The sequence below is a fragment of the Trachymyrmex cornetzi genome, unplaced genomic scaffold, assembly GCF_001594075.2.
Source record: "Trachymyrmex cornetzi isolate Tcor2-1 unplaced genomic scaffold, Tcor1.1 scaffold361, whole genome shotgun sequence".
Classification (NCBI taxonomy): domain Eukaryota; kingdom Metazoa; phylum Arthropoda; class Insecta; order Hymenoptera; family Formicidae; genus Trachymyrmex; species Trachymyrmex cornetzi.
Window position 1 is genome coordinate 1252881 of NW_017298332.1, and position 17906 is coordinate 1270786.

Here is a 17906-nt window from a genome sequence, read left to right on the forward strand (position 1 = left end):
ATATATATATATATATATATATATATGTTAATTAAAATTTATTGAGAAATTTCTAAAATTTAATAAGTGCAGAATTAGTTTTCAGAAAAATAAACTTAACAGAAAAACAAAAATATTTATTTTAAAATATTTATTTTAATAATCTTTATTTTAATTTTTTAAATATTCAGTTCAAAATAAAATTAAAAAAATTAGATTACTTTTTATCATCAATGTAAATTCAATTCATTGATATGAATTTCACATACAATATATATTTAAAATTAAATAATAATTTAATATTTTTCTAAATTTTGCAAATCTTAATGTCTACCTCACACGTTTGTCAAATTCTTATATCTTATTGGAAAAATCAGTTGTATGTATTAATTAATGTATACATAAGAATGATAAAGCAGAGCTGTATACTATTAATTTCTTGTGTCTAAAAAATTTACTTTTGATCTAGGTGAGATACGCATAGATCTAATATTGTGTAGATACTTATAAATAACTGAAGATAGCTGACTCATTTAATAGAAAACCTCATATTTAACTTAAGAGATATATTAAGATTTACGATTATTGATACTTTCTTGCTTATTTCAACATCTACTCCAGATAACACATTCTCCCTAAAATAATTTCTTTCCGTGTCACCTTGTATAAGATTCATTCTCTGTGTTGCGATTCGGCCCACCACCACTACCAATCTCTTGCGACCTCTTGCCGGCGGCTCTTACTGTCTTCGGGAGCATCAATCTTACTGAAGCGAATGCACTGTCTTCGGTCGCGTGAAAAGTGCTTCTCGTCGTCACATCGCGTAGCGCCCACAGAAAAAGCTTCGACACTGTGAGAACAGGTTTTGCGTCTTAAAAGCTTCACTGCGACGGAACGAGAACAGTCAGTTTGACAGACGAGAGAAGGAGCTTATGCCGAATTATTATATAGAAGATGTCTTTGCACAAAATTCTTTTTGATCTTTTAATTTTATATTAAATTTTAATTTAATTGGCTTTATTAAGAAAAGTATAGGCGTTGAACAGATACCGCTGCTGATAGAAATACGACACATCTAAAAATAACACATTTAAAAAAACATCTGATATACCTAACTTCTCAGGAGAGCATTTTTTAAATTTTGAATTAGAATGTTTTAGGAAAAAATGGTATAACTCCAAATAACAATATTTCTATAACTATATTTTAGCAATAACACTCCTTCACAATAGTTGCTTTCCATTTGCACACAAGTGAAGTGAGCTGAGTATTTCATACTCAGATTAATGACGTCATTATTTGCTTAGTTTGGTAAAAAGTTATCACAGACAACACAGGTTCGCACTTGACTTCTAAAGTCTTTCTAAAGAGTTTACGAGACTCACTAAAGCACACGGTCTCGATCTTGTGCAGATTATAGGCAAAAACTCAATTAAATCTCACTTGTCAGAATGTAAAAGGAACGTGCATTCAACTGAGTTATGACGTCACAAGTGAGAATTATCCGAGAATCGGTGTAAATGGAAAGCAACTAATGTCTAATTTAAAAAATATCTCTTCTATAAACAATCATTGCGAACTTGATCAGAGGATAAGCGATACTTCTACCTTCAAGTGAATTGGGAGAATTACAAATATATCGTTCTCTAAACAAAAAAATATTTTAGAGTTAATTTTTTGTCATAAAAAATATTTTTTGCGAAATGAAATAACGATTCAAAAGTTAGAAAAAGTCTAAGTAAGCTTTCTACAAAAACTACAGACATGTTTAGATCAAAATGGTATATATTTACTACAATAATAGAAAAATTTGATTCAAACTTATAGTTTGACTTCTTTTAATTTATATTTCGAAAATAATTAAATTTCGAAAAAAATATTCTAATACAAAGATATTCAGCTCATTACTATTGATAGAGATTCAAAAATATGTCTGCCCATAGAAAATTTTTTATTGATATTAAAAATGGACACTTAAGGTTACTCAAGATCATCAAATGTTTCCCTACAATTTTGATAATAAGTCTCTATCTTTAATCGAAAAAAACATGAACTTTTTCCCAAATATATCCTGTATGTACAAAATTTCTGGAGATACTAAATTCACTTAAATCAAGACATTTGTCTTTTTATCTAAAATCGTTATATGTTGCAACAATTGCACGTAGGTAATATATTGATAAGGTAAAGACTTCCTTTACGCAGGATCTTGTTAACGGCTAAAAGATGATTGCATCAAAATCTACATTATTTTCAATGAATCGTTTTCGTGCTCGCGATTGACCACGTTCTAGTCGAGGCTATCGCCATATGTTTCCTGGAAATTTCGTAGGAGGTAGAACTCGAAGAATCTCAGACAAAGACCTACGACGACCTGACGCCTTCTAAGGTGCACCGCGGTATGCATGCGTACCAGAAACGGAGACGCGGAGCCACCTGAACGCCAGCGAGGCCACTACGGCATCGACCATGAGAGAAAGACTTCTTCTTTCTACCTTTTAGGGATTTAAAGATATATGCTTGCCAACTATCAAATCTCGCCGTATAATTTTTCCATATTCTTTGTACGTACTAGATCTTTATCGATTTTCATTTTCAACGACTGTGAAATTTAATGAAAATATAAGTTCCGTGGAGAGATACTAACGAGTTTTACTAAATTTCTCATAGAAAAATAAATTTTATTAGCACAAATCAAATCTAGAAAATAGTAGTAGATTTGAAGCTTATGGAATTATAAGCTTCAAAATTTTTTTCGGAATGAGTAAGCGTTCTATATTACATAATTTGAGTTACCCTTTTCAATTGCAAAAGGATTTTTCACTCTTATCATGGAAAAAAATTTTCTTTATAGAAATAATAAATCAAATCCTATATATATAGTTGAGATATTTTTCGCAATAATTTCTTTTGTTTTAAGATGCTAGTAACATTATTATCGAATCAACGATCAATTTAATCATGATGTTATTTCAGTTTTCGTTTATATATATGATCATATTTCAAGTCTGATAGTGGCGCGCAGTTTATATGAAAGATGTATTTAGAATTCCTTACTTATTTAATTTATTCATATAGCGATCTGGAAAGATTAACCTACTATTAAATATATAATAAGAATATTTTTTTAAATACAATTAAAATATTCCATGAAAGTTTTTTTGTTTTAATGGCTATGATTATTGAATTTAAAATTCAAAACCTACTTCTCAATAAATCCGAAACAAGAATTTTCGATGATTGAATTGACAAGGGTTCGGAACGAAGATCGTGGGACAGGAAAACATTATCGAGAAGGGGAAAGAAAAAAAGAAAGAGAAAGAGAAAGAGAAAGAGAGGGAGAGAGAGAAGCAGTTTTTCAAGCAATATACCATAAACAGCCGAAGACAAGGTTGACTCTAAATGGTTGCGGACGGGAATCGCGATGCCACGTGTACGCTCATGCTCATAAGTCCCGACATAGTCCGCGCCAGGCTATCTTTTCGACGAATCATCCTTTTTTACGTTTCTACACCGCTGAAACTAGCTGCACTCTTTGCGGCGAACGAGCAGATGCCACGCGAGAAAGGAGACAGTAAAATGAACATGTACACATACATTGCGGCCTTCGTCGTATGTTAAACGAATGCACGTTTATGAGAAAAATTCGGGCACGATGTGACAGCACGCGAGGTCTTGCAATCCCCTATCATAATCTATTCATCTCTCGACAATGCTCTGACAGTCGCAAAATTCCACAAAAAAAAAACAAAATACAAAAGTGATTTTTAATTACAATGACAAATTGTTGTAACAATATTGCCATTCAGTAGTATATATATATAATATAACGAACTATATATTATAAAAAATACATTACGTCATTAAATAAATTTTTCAATAATTAAAAATGATTATGTATATTGATAGAATATTACGTCTCCAACTAGAAAAAGTAACAGTTATTAAAAGTAGATTTCCCAGGAATCATGATTAATCCTTCGGTTGCACAAGTCTGATAATACAATTACACTGATTGTGCGCGAGTTTCGATGCGACAGCGTAAATATACACGAGTGATAACTCAATACTCAAATACGGAAATACAGAAACATAGTAGATAGGGAACTCAGTAATATTTGTATATTAAAGCGCAAATTTCACGTTTAAAGCAATTAAGCCAATAAAATGTAGCCTACGGCGTATACCGCGTATGACATTAGATTGCGTAAATTTACTTCTTCAGTGGATGCAAGTTATAAGGTACGAGATGCTGTTTGAAATTATATGTATATTTTAGAAAAGTATTATTTTTTTAAATATTTAAAGGCGACGCTATTTTGAAAATTGCGTGAATCAAGATAATACTTTAACACAAGAATAAAATTACAATCAATAGAAAGGAATGAAGTTATGGATAAAAATAAAATTGTATTTTCTTTTAGTTAGAAATTATTCAGCCATCATAAATAGTGACCAATTTTTTGTGTAAAAAAATTTTCAAAATATATATAATAGCATCACGTTTGAATATTTAAAAATAATACTTTTCCAAAATATACATGTAATTTAAAACAACACTTCTCGCACTTTGCAAATAAAGAAAAATAAAGAATTATTTTTCTCCAGCGCGATAACATTTCAGGTAATTTCTTTTTTCAAGTAAAAATAATGCTAACATTTAAAATGATCGCAATGTAGCATCGGATGAAAGTTCGCTTTATCACTTGTCGCATACAAGAAATAGAATTTGCAATTGACTTTTTCATATATATGCATATAGATCTATAAAAGATCTAAGTGGTGATGTGCACGTGCGCAATTGCAATGGCCTTCCTGCATATTTGATCATCCGGAAATGCTTCGTTACGCTAATGCCATTAATATCGGCATTTAGTGCGGAACGTGAAACTGCCATTGCGACGGAGCTAAAATTGCGCGTCATCGATCATACGGTGCAACTATTGGATTATTAAACGCGTCGCATTATTTATTGAAAAACAGTCGGAATATATATATATATATATATATATATATATATCGCACGCAGTGTCGCTTCGCTTTTATCAAACTTAGGAAGCGACAGAAACGCATTCGTATGTAAAGATGTATACCCCGGGTAGGCTCTATCTGAAGAGATATCACGTTCTGCTTTGAAGGGATGTAATCAGGTCCGACACGCCCGGAAGTACGTGCCAACGCAAGCTCCTAAGAAACACCTTTGTACGGAAGGTACGCAAACCGGATGCACAACCGCCTCTTCCGTGTTCTTCTCTCCGTTTGCCCAGCTGTGCTACGCGAGACGCGAAAACAGTGTTAGGAACAAACAACGAATTTATATATAATTAAACGCAAAATAAAAGCTGGTAAGCTAAAGCACGTTTTTTGTTGTTTAATTTTAGTTAGCGATATTAAACTGACAAAATTTAACTTAACAATTAATTGTAATATTTACGCACATAAAATTAAAAAATTCTTTTTTTTTCCAAATAAAAACGAACACGAAATAATAATAATAAACACTTAAAAAAATATCTCACGTGCGTTTCCATGTGATAAAAATGTTCTGTACAAACACAGTTTAAATAAAAATATTGAGTCTTGTACTTGATGACAGTTTAATAGTGATTAAGTACAGGTTGTGAAATTGTCATCGATATTCGTATTTTGAAATAGCGTAAATCGAAGTTTCAAATATTCACTCTTAATTATCACGATAGATACAGAAGACATGCAGTATCAATAAAATAAATATAAAAAAATCTTTACTGATAACATTTTCTAAATGTTTTATTGCAGCAACTAAGTATCGCGTATAATTATAGCACCTATATGATAAATAAAATTACACTAAATTAAATTGCTGATGTAAACTGATCATAATTTTGAAAATGTTAAAATTGCGAGAGATAATTTTCAAAGTAAATTCCATGTGTGAACTCTACGTGTTATATAAACGTAACTACAATGTTTGTATGTAAAGCACACAAAACACACAAATAATACAATTAAACTAAATTAACATAATTGCGTAAATAGTAAGCCATCAAAAGTAACATAATAAAGTACAGATTTTTTTATACCATATCCACTGTATTCTTAAAAATTTTAATGAAAATATAAATATTTAAAATTTGTATAGATATATTAACAATATTTTTTCTATTATGTAAATTTGTTTTCTGTTAGTTTATATTGTTTAAATAGAAAAATTATTAAATATAAAAATATAAAAAACCGAGAATTAATTGTATTTTGGAAAATTTTCAAGCAATAATTTTCTAAATAATAAGATGTTTTATAAAAAATATTTTATATATATAGACGCATCAATAGACATGTATAGGAAGGAAATCATTTGAACAATGCGATTTCTTTGAACGCGTGAAAACCAGTTGTGCTTGGTATATTTGAACTACCTTCGTCTCTAACCCTTTCGATCTGCGACGACCTTCTTGCCACAATATCTCACACGGATATTGAATGGTCCGGTGATTCGTGTTGATAGGCAATTTGCCAATTTCCACTTCATTCCACCCCCAACCTCGTCCCAGAATTCTGTAACAGCATGCGGTCTTTCTCAATGATTCCTTTTCTCGATTTCTCTGGCCGAGTACCCTTTTCATTTGGAACCGCAAACATTTCATTCATACGCGTGGATATTCTTGTGATCAAAAATACAGAAGTAATAATTCTTTGTATAAGGTGTTTCATCACTATCATTAGTATATTCTTATAATTTTTAATTTTTTATGAACATGTAAAATAGAAATAAATTTTTTAAATAAATTAATCAATTTAAAAGTCTAATATTACCAATAAAAATTAAACATCAAGAAATATACCTATTTTAATTTGTTACCTTTTCTTTAGCGTTCCACATAGATCGTTTAAATTCTTTAAATCATATTTCTCTGTTCGAAGAATGCTTAAATATATATTCGTTTTACATAGCATCAAACAAAATTATTTCATTTTTACAGTTAATAATCAATCATTTGTCACAAAATTTTTGTAATTCTTTAATTTTTATCACTTTTATCTACTTAAATCCACTTTAAACAAGCTATTTACGCTACAATTTAAAATAGAATTGCATGCATAATTTCATACATGTGTATCTATACATGTATCTGTCTGTATGAAATTCATCTACGTGATGGTATAGTTACATCGACGAATATTTGTGAAATAAACACGTTACATGAAAACACCTATAGTCAAAAATTGTGTCAACCGCATGATAAGCTATGCTTGTTATCCATTACTATGCGTATGTATCGATCGCACGGTTTTTGCCCGATTTCTATGTAAAATATCTGATATTCGTCACGTTACCAAATTTAACTTGTTAGATGATTACTGCGCCGGCATTATAGTTTGTGGATTAAAGGAGCTAGTTTATAATTATCAAATTAGCTCGATTACTTGATTAATTTGTTTGATTATTGATTCATGCTTTTATACTTAACATATTGTCCTGACAATTTAGAGAAGACCAACAAGTTTGTTAATGATATTTTGGTTTCTAGTATATTTAATATTGTAGTATTTCGAAATCTTTTTTTTCTGGGATTAATTACTTAATATCGGCATGTAGAAAGTACAGTTTATTTTCAGCCTCATCGAACACGATTATAATTTCGTGCGATGAAAATATTATTGCACATGCTGTGAAGTTTATTGTAAATTCATGAAAGCTTCGGTATCAAAGCAAATTGATTGCAACATTTTATAGCAAAATTATTTTTACAATATCGCAACACATTACAGAAGTTATACACTTTCCGTAAAAAAACAAAAACTGAAAGACGTAATTTTTGAGTGTATAATTTTGATATAAAATATATCGATCATTTTTTGTAAATAAAAATGCAAAATAATTTCAAATATTTTGTATATAAGTTATATTAAATATATAACATTTTAGCAATACATATAAATATCTAAAAAAACAATTTCTTCCTTTTTGTTAAATATTTTTTTAATATACAAAATTAAAGTACTCTAATTCTTAACAAAAAAGATGACATGTCGACATCTATTGAAGTTTCATTAAAAGCCACCAACCCTTCAGCAAAATATTAGTCTGAATTAAAGGAAAAAAATTTAGTATAGATTGATTTAATTTGTTCTATAAAAAATTATGTAAAAAAATTTTTCTCAATTAAATTAGTTTTTTTGAACTTTTGAGAAATTAAATTAGATCTTTTAGTATTGAATTCTTCAATCGTATGTCTTGTTATCAAAGAATCTCTTTTGAGCAATCACGTGATTAACCATGGATAAGGTAGGGATTCTGTAGGTACGAGAAATTTCTGCTTCAACATCCCTTCAGTTGATCGATCCAACTGTAACTCGGTTACTGACACTCGGTGTGTATCCTACGGTCGAATATTTCTATTAAAAATTTGTGTATCCGATAAAGAATAACAAAACTTTTCAGCAGGCTTCATCACCGACAATTGATGTAAACCCGCGACGCTATTAACATTTTCCCTCTCATTTCTACGATAAAATGATAATCATCCCATCCTCTTATCTTTCGTAATTCTCTCTTTCAACAATAATCAATATTATTATTCGCCAAATAATTTCGCGGAATTCCCTCAAACAACGAATACCAAGGTCCTCATCAGGCAATCAAGCAATCATTCCCGCGTGAGAAGGCAGAAATCGACAAGGGGGGTGAAAATACGGCGAGAGTGAAGGGAGATCTCTACGGCGTGACACACGACTTCGTGCGCCGCGGAAACGCGTTATTCAAATTTTATATTCGATTATGCAAATTAATATGAGACGCATAAAACTGTCTCTGGAATTCGTCGGACGGTGAGGAAAGAGAAGGGGGAGCGTTCGGGGGAACGATTTTTATGTTTCTTCGGAAACAAAAGTCTGCCAGCGCCAATCTATCTCTCTTTGGTCTCCTCCCTTGAATCGGATCCCCTCCATTTCCCCTCTGTTCTTTGGCTCGCTGATGCCGTAACTTCTGGCTATATGCCCCTATTTCACAAAGGGGTGGGAGTATGCAAAGGGGGTAACGTCGGTTGTCTTCGACACGTCGTGCATATGTCTTCCGGAAACGGGAAATATTGCGTCGGGAATGTTACAAGGCGTGTTTCCAACTTCGCGACTTTCATTGCGCTGCTAAGCATCACTATCTTTTGCTCGTTCAGTATTTCAAAATGACAACTGGCACATCCGCGTGATTATTTCTAACTTATAACTATCATAAGTACGAGATCAGGCAGGATTTTAAATTTAGATAATAATTTAACGGAAACTTAAATATCTTTAATTGCAACACACGACGTTGCAATCTATTTTTAACGAACTAATATTAGAAAAGATAAATAATAAAACTTATCTTATTGAAAGAGAAACATATTCCAGATTCGTTAAAGAATTTCCAGCCAAGAGCAAAACGGAAACTTAAATACCCCTAAATTAGGCCAAGTCCACAACATTGCTTTAAGAGGCCGTAAGCTGTAAGTTGTAAGTGACGATACATCGGCCACAGAACTTATGCTTTTAAGACCGTTAGAATTGGGTTTTGGTCAATTCGTTTTAAGTCTAACGGTTAAAACCTAAAAGACTGCGTAAAAACAATTTAAAGACAGAAATTATTGTTACTTAATCTCTTTCGACTTATGACTTAAGGTCTCTTAAAGCAAAGTTATGGACCTTACGGAAAATAAATAAAATCTCTTTAAAATCGTCTTTAACTGCATGTACACGACGTTGCAATGTATTTTAACTAATATCAGAAAAAATTGTGATATTAATAATAAAACTCATCTTATATTCTCGAAAGAGAAACATATTTTCGATTCGTTAAAGAATTTACAGTGGAGAGTGGAACTGCGTTATCGCGAAGATATCTTCTGTACCCGATGTCCCGTCGAATTTTCCGACCGAGAGTATTGAAGATATCTTGACATTTTGCACGTCGGCGATGGATTTCGACGGTGCGGCGTCAGGATATCCAATTTCAACGCCGGCTAGAATAAAGCGTGATATCGCCCCGCACGAACGTGATGGATGCATTTAGATTGCGCTCGGTAAATCGAGTTCAACGTAGACGCTACCGCGGCGTTCTGCGGAAGAGAGAGAGAAGGAGAGAGAGAGAGAGAGAGAGAGAGAGAGAGAGAGAGGTGAAAAGGGAGAGAGATAGAGAATGGAGGGATTTTAACGAAATCGTGGTGATGCCATGCAAATGGCCCGGTAACAGCTTCCGCGCCTGTATTCTCCGCGCAGCGGACACGCCGACTGTGTTGTGCACGGCGCGGCTTAACTCAATTCCATACATATTTTAACACCGGCAAAACCGTAAGAAAATTGCGTGATATGCATAAACGACTTCGTAAACTCGGTTACAAAACGGGGATTGCGCTCCAGTGTCACGCGCGCGACCCCTCCCTGTAAAATCATTTCGAGCGGAGTTGTTACACCGGAAGCCTTTTTCCCCCACAACGGGAAAAATGCTTCCGTGATAGCCAATGGATATTTAGATTTCTTTCTCTCTCATCAATCTATTGCCAAGATAAATAGAAATAGACTACGATAAGATATATATTTTAATCTTGAAGATATAACAGTCATCAAAAATTGTTTAACAAATAAAGCAATTTATACAGTTTTGCATATAGATATTTTGCAATAGACGTAGATTGCGCATTTTTTTCAGTTAGAAAGAATTGAATATATCAGTATTTCTTTTTAACTCTGTCAGCATCTCTTCAACTCATTACTTGAGAAAGAGAGAGAGAGATATGATCAAGCTCTTTCTAAATTGATAGTGACAATTTCATAAAATTGTGCAATGTATTTTTATAATATCTATAGTTTTGCATCATTGTTGAATTTTCAAATAAGATTATACATAAAAACTTTTTGATTCAGAATTTTTAGCTAAAACAAGCTTTACATTTTCTTTAAAAGTTAAATGTAACATTTTAAAATATTTTTTTCCTTGTAGAATAGAACCAGCAAATCTATCGTTCCAAATGTCTTGAATGTCATTACGATTCAGTAGACTGGTGATATATTATACAAGGTTTTTAATACTACGCTAGTCGTGTTACCGAGTGCTCTGATAATACGACGAGGTTCGTATTACTAAAATAAATTCCCGCTCTTGCCATGCTACAATAAAATTCGTATATGCATGCTTTGCATTGTTATATGTCACGCGTGTACATGTGCGTACCGAGAATGAAAGAACGTTGAGCTCGATAACGATCCGACCTACGACCGTCCAGCTCCAGTCGCATCCGGAGAATGAATCGACCTGGCGCGGCACAGAAGAGCAACGTGCAGCGGCTACATTAAATTATCTATCGCGCAATTATTCATTTATGCTTATTCGCCTTGATACACCCGCGGATCTTGAATTATTACCGGCTTAACCGGACTTTTAATTCTAACGTATTACCATACTTATCGTAGCGTACGAGCGATTCGCGTCTCGCCGAGCCTCGCCAAGCCGATCCGGCCGCTTTTTCTACCGTGTTTTTCGCTAAAATCTGTATAACAAGGAATAATAAAAAAAAATATTTTATATATAATGTTAAAAAGAAGTTGCTCCTTGTTGTAAAGAAGCAAAGCTTGTCATTAATATACGCAATTAATTATTTGCATTTAATAGATACCGATTTATAATATGAACTGAAAAAAAATTTTTTTATTAATAATAATCTTATAAAGTATTTATACAGAACTTTAATTGTAAAAATTTTGCAAACGCTATTGGTCAGATCTATGCGATCTATGTGCGTATAATATAAAAATATACGTCAAATATACATATATAAAGCAATTTGATAGTAATCATATCTTATTTAAAAGAAAAAAAATTTATATAAATTTTTATTGTTAAAGATTTTAACAAATTGTGTGAAACCTTAAAAAAAAATTCGTCCTTTCAAAAATCATAATTCCAAGAAGGATTCAGTCTATGATAGAAATTCAACAAGGAGAAGTTGGTCCCTCTTGTGCACAGCATCTACGGTGGTTGGTTGCAAGGAAGGCATATTTAGTACATAAATCAAAACCCGAGTGGCCCTTGCTGGAGGCTAGGAGTTTATATGCTAATATAAGGTGGAGCACACTGTACTCCGGTCGCCATCTTGACCGCAATGTAGCGTCTTGAAAATTTACAGAGCACAATGTTCCGAGATTACCAATATGGCCATTTATTTATTCTCAAAAAATATAAAATACTTTCTAAATATTTTGGAATATTATTCTATATTTTAAATCTCTATTTGCGTAATAAATTATTTAGCAAACTTTTAAAAGCATGCTTTATTTAAATCTCTGTTAAAGTGGTTCTTAAATAAAGCGTCGAAAATTAAGGGTGCTTTACCAGAGCCCACCCAAAATCACAAATATTTACATAATTTGGATAAAATATTACGTATATACTATATTAAAATAAAATACAATATTAAATCAAGAACTGTATTTTCGCCAAATAAAAACAAAGTAAAGTTATATTTATTTTTCAAGGTTAAATTTGTATGCAAGTTTACGCATGTAAATATCTTTCCAGAATAGCCATTGATCTATTACTTTTTTGTGACTATTACAATCGTAATTTTTTAAATTATTATAATCTCGAGTTTTAGAGAAGTCTCTATATGATATTTGTGTACAGTTAATCAAGAAGCGTCTCCGATCCTTACCTATCACTAACAATAAGTTATACGTTAAAAGTCACATTTTCAACATTTTTTCTCCCTCATTTCATCGTTAACCTACCTTAGAATTTTGTATACATCAAGTTCGGTATACCTTAACTTCATTATATAAAGAAATTAGACATTTTTATAATAATTCGAAAATTATTATGATAACTCGAAACTTACTAAAGGACTGCCTTAAAAGCTTCATATTATCAATTTTTGTAATTATAGAAATAGCTATAAAAAATATGCATAAAATGTGTTAAAATAATGAAGAACTAGATATAATACGAAAAACGTCAACCAATCCGCTTGAATGAGAAATAATTGCATGAGATTTTTTTCCAAATTGCGCGCGTTAGGTTAGGTCAAACTTGTAGCGCGCGGGGAAATGAGAGAAGGGCCCACTAGGGAATGTAGTACGCGGGAGAAGCGAGAGAAGAACTAGGGGAATTGAGGAGTGTGTAGTGAGAGGAGTGTGTGGTGCGAGGAGGGGATAGTTCGCGACGTACGTGTGTCGTGTACCCGAGCAACAATAAAGGATTTTTATACACTCAATCTCCGAGCTCTTATTCAGATCCTTTCTTGCGACAGTCTCTCAATACATCACGATTACGAATTTTATTTCCGTTTATTTTCCTACAATTCAGAAGTGGGATCGCTTACAAGAAGCCGGGAGTGGATTGTTTAGAGGAGGCCGCGATTGGATCGCTAGAAGAGACCGCGTGAGAGACCTTATGTTATGGAACGAAAAATTACGAATTACGTGCAACGATAGTACGAATCGTTGAACATTACGCGAGTGTGCGACTCGCGAGCTGTGTGCCGGAAACGAGTTATGTGTATCGAGCTCACGATTTAGCGAGTCGGTTAACTTATGAGACGAAACACTACATGTTATGAACGAAAGTGATGAGATAGGCCATTTTTGTGTATGATAAACCGGCGACACGTGCAGATACCCGCCATCTTGCATCGGATGCGCACAAGCATCATTCGCAAACCTTTGCGCATAGTACCACAGGTTGACAACGGAAGTGCCGCCGTCCAACGTCGACGATAAATAGCATCGGTAACGCGATAATTCGGCCGCATATACGTAGCGCGGACTGACATTTTCGAAATGCGATTGACAATCGCGAAGCAAGTACGAACTTTAAGGTGTTTCTATTTACGTTTATTGTGAGTGCGAGAGTTAAGAAACGGCATCGCTATGGATGGGCCGTACCAATTTACAGTGGCTCAACTAAAGGAGATAGCAAAGCAACGCAAGGTGTCAGCCTCGGGACTGAAAGCGGAGATAATCAAGAGATTAATGGATGCGGATCCAGAAGGTACGTGGATGACCGAATACAGCCCCGATCGCGAGGAAGAGGGCGAGTGCGAAGACGATCAGCTCAAGCACGAACGAGACAGAAACGAGTTGCTACGTCAAAAACTCGAGATAGCGAGAAGGGAACGAGACCTGGCACAACGAAACGTGACGTTGGTGCAACGTGAATTAAAGTTGACCAACAGAGGAATTCGACAAAATTTAGCGAATTTTCCTGCAGAAGACGGGAATCGAATGCATGAAATGCGTGGACAAGAACAACAACAGGCGGAAGTACGTGCCACACCACCATTACGAGCGGTTGTCAAAGGTATTGGAGATTTATTGGGTGAATTCGACGAAACAAATCGCAACTTCGCAGACTGGGAAAAGCAAGTTCGACTTGTCAAGAGACTGTTTATGGTGGACGATGCGATTATGAAAATAATTATTAGTTCAAAACTTAAAGGGAAAATAGGACAATGGTTTCGTTCGAGATCGGAACACACAGAAATGACGCTCGACGAATTACTTTCAACGATGAAAGGCTTGATTATGATTATGAGTTAGAATACCGAGCAGGTACGCGTATGCGTCATGTAGACGCTCTTAGTCGAACCATTGGCGTAGTAGAGGAAAATCCATTCGAGTGGAACGTAACAGTGTGTCAAGGGCAAGACCCTGACATTTTAGAAATCCGTGAAAAATTAGAGCGGAAGATAAACTTTATGAATTAAGGAACGGGTTAGTTTACCGTAAATATGACAACAGATTAATATTTTATGTACCCCAGCAAATGAAAAGGACCGTCTTGTATAAGTACCACGACGAGCTAGGTCATTTAGGAACTGAGAAAACAAGCCAGGCTATTCTTGAGCATTATTGGTTCCCAAGACTCCGCGAAAAAGTAAAATGCCATATTAGGAATTGTCTGAAATGCATCACGTACTCTCCGGTCAGCGGGAAATCGGAGGGACTAACTCATCTGATACCTAAGGGCAATGTTCCTTTTAGCACTCTGCATATCGATCATTTGGGACCGATAGATAAGAAACGGTTAGTTAAACAACATTTGTTAGTTACGATAGATTCATTCACGAAATTCGTCAAGCTTTATCCAGTCAAGACGACCTCGAGTAAGGAGGCTATCAGTTGTTTGCAGCAATATTTTGAACATTATTCGCGACCGGAAACGATCATCTCAGACAGAGGCAGCTGTTTCACGAGCGCAGAATTTGGAGAGTTCTTAGGACAACAAGGAATTAAACATGTTAAGGTTGCCACAGGATCTCCGCAGGCCAACGATCAGGTCGAAAGGGTCAACCGGACGCTAACTCCGTTGTTAGCCAAGCTGTCAGATGACTCATCGGGCAAATACTGGTATAAGATTATAGCCAACGTAGAGTATGCATTAAACAATTCGGTGAACCGGGTAACGGGCGAGACCCTAAGTCGACTGCTATTCGGCGTAAGACAACGGGACAAAGTCATAGACAACTTAAGTAAATATGTGCAAGACGGAGTTGGCGAAGAGCGTAGCGACTTAGTTGAGATTAGGAACCGTGCGTCTGACAGAATTTTACGATCACAAGCTTACAACAAAGAGTATGCGGATAGCAAACGTAAGGAAGCCAATGTATATTTGGTAGGTGACTTAGTATCTATCAAAAACTTCGATAGCACGCCAGGAGCATCGCGTAAGCTTATGCCTGTGTCCTTTAAGGGAACCTATAAAATAGCGGAAAAGCTAGGAAATGATAGGTACGTGGTTACGGATGTAGACGGGTTCCAAAACACTTTGCGTCCCTACCGAGGAGTTTGGCAAGCAGCCAATTTGCGACCCTGGCAACAGGAATAGTAAAACAAAAAATTTCAAATTTATATAAAAGTTAGTAATAGTCTTAGGTTGTAAACTTAATATCATTATTACCTCCAATGTGTGTGTATCCTAATTATTAAGAAATCGTATATCATATATCGATACTCTTAGTTGCTCTGTCGGGTCGCCAGGATAGTCAGAATGGCCGAATGTAGCGCGCGGGGAAATGAGAGAAGGGCCCGCTATGGAATGTAGTACGCAGGAGAAGCGAGAGAAGAACGCACTAGGGGAATTGAGGAGTGTGTGGTGCGAGGAGGGGATAGTTCGCGACATACGTGTACCCGAGCAACAATAAAGGATTTTTATACACTCAATCTCCGAGCTCACTTATTCAGATCCTTTCTTGTGACAGTCTCTCAATACATCACGATTACAAATTTCATTTCCGTTTATTTTCCTACAAACTTCTCGTTATAATAACATAAAAATGATAAACGGTTTCTCGAGTCCGGCGTGTTTTGTATGCTAACACCAAATCGAGCACGCCGTACGAATTCCGCCATCTTGACTGTGATAGCGTCTTGTCGAGTCCGGGGGCAAGAGGTGGCAGAAATATTCTTCATGCCCGAGATTACCAATATGCCCGCGACACGGCGAGTCCATTCTTTCTTGAACGAACAGAGTTACCGTCTAGATATTTCCGAAACTTGGCGCGCTCACAGTTGAAATAGATCGTCTTTGCTTTGTGTACCAAAAAGTTTTGACGTCGAAATTGTCAATAGAGAACTGTAACATGCACTATAAAAGACTACTTTATTTGTCGTAGAACCATCAAACAACAAAAATAACTATTGTTCATGTTATTTGGAGAAATATGCTTGTTAAAGAAATCCTAAAGTGATAGAATTATTGACATTACGGATGAAAAAGTTCTCCAAATTCACTATATACTTGATTGCAAAGTCCTTTTGTACAATTAGAATACGTACAGAAAATGTAAGACGATCAATTCTCTCGTTAAAGGTGCGATCCTCTCGCACCTTTTTTGTAAGTATTTTAATTGTGTAAAAGAATTTCACAATCTGTACAACTAATTCGTAGAACTTTCTAACTATAATATCGATAATTTTGTCATTTTAGCATCTCCTTAATATGTTGACCCGATAAAAAATGTTTTATATGAAAACATAAATATATAAAATAAAGAATTCAAAGGTTCAATAAGTATAAAACAATATTAGTAATAGAAGGGCATATATATAATTTTTCTAGTTTTAAATTCTTTTACAATTTCGATAAGATACTATTGGATATCTAAAGACAAGGAGATGTTGCGACATGGATTTGATTCCAATTTGCATGGTTACACTTCTATATTAATAGCGGCCTTGAATCCTGAGATTTTTATACTAGTCAGCTATGTTATTATAACTAATGTATTTACCTTTGAGTGTCAATCAGTTTATAGAAAGCGTTTAATAGGTTATATCTAGAATGTTATAGTTACGTTTTATAATTATGTTGCTTATTGTTTTTTATTAATCCGTATTGTGAACGATGGTTATATATATATATATATATATACATTGAAAATGACTGAAACGCAGTCGAAACGTATGTACGATTTTTATGTATGATTATTATATTTGAATTTCTTATTATACATATATATTTACTGGTTCGATGCCCTTCTATTACTAATATTGATAAATATATAAATATACTATATAAAAACGTATATACAATATATACATATATATAATATATACAGGGTCATCGAAAAGTATCGGACCCCCCTAATATCTTCAGTTAGAATGCATTTTGGAGAAAATGTCCAATAGCAAAGTTGTATGATTTCAAGCGAGGAGTAAGATGATGACCTTGACTTTGATCTTGACCATGTCCTTTAAGGTCATTTCAAGTTCAACTTTATTTTTTTAAATGGAACCCCCTACATTTTATTGCATATTTTTATAGCTTATTTCGAGAGCTTTCCAAAACACTATAATAAAACATTTTTTTATTAAATATTTTTTGAGTTATAAAGGTTTGAAATTCTTACTGAAAATGCATTCTTACTGAAAATATTAGGGGGATCCGACACTTTTTGATTAATGTATTTTCTTTAAAC